Source organism: Rattus norvegicus, chromosome 1 (genome assembly GCF_021556685.1).
Source record: "Rattus norvegicus strain SHRSP/BbbUtx chromosome 1, alternate assembly SHRSP_T2T, whole genome shotgun sequence".
NCBI lineage: Eukaryota > Metazoa > Chordata > Mammalia > Rodentia > Muridae > Rattus > Rattus norvegicus.
The window spans coordinates 237537339-237542567 of NC_141534.1; positions in this window are offsets into that span (position 1 = coordinate 237537339).

Consider the following 5229-nt stretch of genomic DNA (forward strand, 5'->3'; position numbering starts at 1 on the left):
TAAATATAAAATGTCCCCACAAGCTCATATGTCTATTACTTTTTACTCTGTCCCCTGCTGACAGTGAAGTTTTTGGTAGTGGTGAAATCTTTAGGAGGAAGTAGCAGATCACTGAAGTAGAATGTCTGAGGGGTCTCTATCTTGTCTTGCCCCTTCCTGTGTCCCTTATTCCACTTCCTGGCTGCCATGAGTTAAAAGACTCTGCTTCACCAGACCCTCTTCTCCACGGTAAACTTTATCTTCCCAAACAGAGAACCCAAATAAATAATTTCTCCCTAAGTTTAATTTTGTCAGGTAATTTGGTCACAACAACAACCAGACTCACATAATGAGATAGGGAGCATCACTTCTTGATTCAGGCTTTTCTGAAATTAAAGACTACTGTGTATTCTTTTCAGAGCACACATGCGCCATGATAGCTAATAGGTATTGGGCTAATAGTTCACTGTGTGCTCATTTCCTCTTCCCAACAGCCCTGTGAAGTAGATGATAGTACTCACCATTCACATTACAAAGACATCTGGGCTACCAGAACCATGGACAATAAAATAAGACCAGGATAAGTGACTACTGATGCTGAATTTATTTCACAAATAAATATGTGAACTATTGACTGAAAATTAACTATTTTTCCCACCAAAGTTCATCTACACCATGAACTATTATTATGTTCACTTTGAGCATAAGTTTGAGGCTGAGCTCTTGCTGAACCCTTGAGCTACACTATCACAGAACCTAAATGGCCTTAGCTACTCTCAAGATCCCATTGCTTTTCTTGGACACACAAGAGTCCCTTTCTAAGAGGGGTTGCTTTTTAATCTGTTAGTTTATTTTATTCCCATCACGTTCAAAGTGAAATTATAGCAATAAAAAGTAACATACAGAAGACATATTAACAGATTGTGGTGGTTTGAATATGGTTGGCCCCGGGAGTGGCACTATTTGGAGCTTTGTTGGAATAGGTACAGCCTTGTTGGAGGAAGTGTGTCACTATGGGAGTGGGTTTTAAGACCCTCATCCTAGATGCCTGGAAGCCAGTCTCTTCCTGTTTGCCTTTGGAACAAGATGTTGAACTCTCAGCTCCTCCTGAACCATGCTTGCCTGGATGCTGCCATATTCCTGCTTTGATGATATTGGACTGAACCTCTGAACCTGTAAGCCAGCCTCAATTAAATGCTGTCCTTGTCAGAGTTGCCTTGGTCATGGTGTCTGCTCACAGCAGTAAAACCCTAACTAAAACAAGATGGACTTTTACAACTTTTATCTGTATGTTTAATAAAACTGAACAGAGAAAAGAGACCAAGAGTACACACACCTTGACAGGATGTGTTTGTTGAAAGGAAGGAAATGAGCATTTTAAATTTTGTCTCTTTTGCATTTCTAAAATAGGTCTATTTAAAGCTATATAAATTAGAGCTCTTATTTAAAAGATGAGATGAGATAAATGAATAAGGAGAGTATTTAGGGGTAAAGATAACTGTGTTAGACTACATCTCCAATGTTGAATTGCCTATGTATTAGTAAGAGTCCTATAGGTCCAGATAGCTGGACCTAGATCACTATTTTCAATTCCTGTAATCTTTTAATTGGCATGAATAGTATCCTTTTCCAGTTGTTCAAAGTCAATTAAATTTAGAAGGAAATTAAATCTCTTTCTTTTTATATATTGCCTTAAGCCTCATATCTACCTGAGCTTATTTTTAGAAGGTCTATGAATAGACATTGCAGTAACATGTAATTGAGTAGCAAATGAATATTTGGAGCAAAACTTACAAATCTAAGTAGCTAAAAGTACTTGTCTGAGTGTATTGGTAAGAAAACAAAATTCACAATGAGAGGTTGAGAGGAGAGATGGCTTTGCAGGTAAAGCTTGGTCGATGCCAAGCCAGATGTGTTGAATAAGAATGACCTCCATGGGGTCATAGATTTGAATGTTTGTTCACTAGGAGTGGCACTATTTGAAAGGATTAGGAGATATGGCCTTGTTGGAAGAAGTATGTCACTGGGGGTGGCTTGAAGTGTCAAAAGCCCATGCCAAGTCAGAGCTTCTCTCTGGGCCAGTGATCAGAATGTAGAACTCTCAGCTTCTTCTGCACACCATGTCTGCCTGTATGCCACTCCCCATGATGATAAAATAGCCTAAAACTCTGAAACTGTAAGAAAGACCAAATTAAATCCTCTCTTTTTGTAAGACTTACCATGGTCATAGTATCTCTTCACAAAAATAGAACATTAACTAAGACAGCAGGTGAATGAATGAGTTTGAGGCCAAGAACCCTCATGGAGGACAAAGAAAATCAACTCTTGCAAGTTTTCCTCTGACTTCCATACATGAGCTGCGGTTTCTGTGTGCCCATGAATACTTACATGCGCACACACACACACACACATACACACACACACACACACCCTGAATACATGTAAAAAAATAAAATAAATGTTTTGTGACTCCCAAACACTGTAAAGTTAACAAGGAGACCTGGACTGAGTTCCAAAGTAGATCTTCATTTGGTCATTCGGTTAATTACTCTGTTGGCTTAAATTAGAATGTCCTCATAGGTCCTGTGTTTGAACCTTTGGTCTCCTAATGGTAGAGCTGCTTAGGGAAGTTTACATGGTATAGTCTTGTTGAAGTACAGCAATGAGGATGGCTTTGAAAGTTCTTAGCTTCTTCCAGCTTCCACTTCATGTATGCTCCATGTTCCCTTCTCCTGACACCCCGTCCCATGTAACCCTGCCACCATGCCTCCTCTGCTAGTATGACCCCTTTGTCTGGGACCATACGTCAAAATAAACTCTTCTTTCTCTAAGTTGCCTTGGTCATGGTGTTTTATCACAGCAACAGAAAAATAACTAACACAATGATGATCCTTAGATTATCTTACGAGACAGGGTCTCTCCCTGAGTCCAGAGCTAACTGATTGGATAAATTCACTAGCTAGCAAGTTTCTGGGATCTGCTTGTTTGTACGCTCCACTTTCCAGCACTAGGGTAAAAGGCAGGTGTGCTGACCCCTGGCTTTTATGTGGGTGTCAGTGATTTGAACCCAGGTCTAGACGCTGTGTGGCAGTTACTTCACTGACTGAGCCTGCAGCCCCACTACTGAGTGTTAGTGGATGAAGACAATGGGGAAAAGTGTTAAGTGTCTTAAGAAGAGTAAGAAACATACACATAAAGCAGCAGCTGTAGCTCAACCCAGAATAAACCACGGGAGTCTGTGGAAACAGCAACAAGAAGTTCTCTGGTGAGTTACTCCCTATGAAGTTATGACAAGCGAAGATCAGCAATGCAGTGCAAAGCTAACCAGTGCCAGAGCATCTTCAGTGGATTCCAGTGAAGCAGTACAAGGAGACCCAAGGCACCCTTGTCCCACTGTCCCTGGACACATTTATATTCTTTCTAAACATCGTGTGTCCTCTCACATGCCTGCTTCAGCCAAACATCCTCTCACCAGGGTCTGCCTCAGCAAAGCATCCTTCAATACCCTTTCACGTGTCTGCTTGAATACCCTTTCATGTGTCTGCATGAGGAAAATATCTGTTCACTTGTCTGCCCCAGCAAAACATCAAAGGACATAACTGAGTTTCCAAAGAACAGAGATTTCCAATTTACTGATTTCCAATTTAATGCCTCCCATCCGGATGTGGAAATATGATTGACTTACATCTAAGAAATGTGTGGAGAGGCAGGAAACCACCCTGGCCCTGGCCCATAAACATATCAGTTATGCAGGTATGGTGCTGTGTTCCTTCAATAAAAGCACTCTGGAAGCAGAGACAAGCAGATCTGCATGAGTTTGAAGCCACCCTAGTCTACAAAGCAAGTTCTAGGTCTATTGATGCTACACAGTGAGAAAAAAGAAAAATCAAAAACAACAACAAAAAACCTACCAACTGAAGGACTGACGGGCAAGAACTGAAGTTCTGTAGGAAGACAAGGCTGTAAAACGGAAGCAGCCTGCATCCTTAGACCTCTGTTCGGGTGAATAATTACAGACCAGAAACATCAGCAACACATTCTCATGAGGAAAGAAATACAGCTAAGCCTCTGGCATTTAGATGTTGGTAATGTCAGCAGCTAACCTGGTGGATGCATTTGCTTCAACTTGAAGCCACAGTGCTTAGGACCTAGCCCAGCACTGCCAGCTTTTCCAGATAAACTGCTTTAGAAAATCTCTGGAGTGATCATCTGTGGGATGATGTCATCATGCAGGTGAGGCAGGCACAGGCTAGAACGAGGCCTGTCATTGGACAAGAAGGAAGGGTGGGCGGGAGAAAAGTTTGAAGGAAGAGGAGGAGACAGGAACGGAAGAGACAGGAAGGCAGAGTACCCGGAACAACATGGAGGCTGACGTTAAGATCCCACGCTGTACCTTTACATGTTGTATGAATATTCTTAAGGGATGGATGTGTATAGGGCTCTGTATGTTTAGGTGGGCAATTACATCTTATCTATTGGGTCAGAGGTTATTGTGTTATGTGTTCTTTCATGTGGCAATTTAAGTTTAAGGGAATGTGCAGCGGTTAGTCTGGGCCGCCACAGAATTGGGATGTGTGCTTCTGGTAAGATATCTAGCAGATAGCTTGGGGCATTGTGGTGTAGACCAAGTCAGGGATAAAAGACAACATTTTATTTTTTATATTTTTACAACAACAATCACTGACCTTCCCAAGGCCACAGAAGCACCATGTCTAACAGAATGTTGGGAGTATGAATAACACCCTTAAGATCACGTATGAACGTATGAAGTCAGTACATTCTTTTGAACCAAATGCACTTTAAATTGTTATTGTATGCATATGAGTGTTTTGTCTGCATGTATGTCTGTTTACCACATGCATACCTGTTGCCTATAGAGGCTAGAAAAGAACACTGGATTCTCTAGTGTGAGAGTTATAGATAATTATGAGCATCTATATGGGTGCCATGAATCAAACCCAAGTCCTCTGGAAGAATAGCCAGTGCCCTTATGGTTGATTATCTCTCTTCTCCCCCAGATGTACTTTAAAAGGTCAGTTTTCACTTCTGTGTGAGATCTGTGTAGACATTATCAATCAGAGATATGCTATTAGTTCAACCATTAGCCCATGAGAAAATATGCATAAGGTTTGCCCAAAACACATACAACATCTTGGATCTAGTCCTAACCAGTTCCATTTCTGATTTAGGTTATTAAGCTTCTATTTTGTGAATGAATATATTGCCATTAGTGATTTAAGCATGAACAAA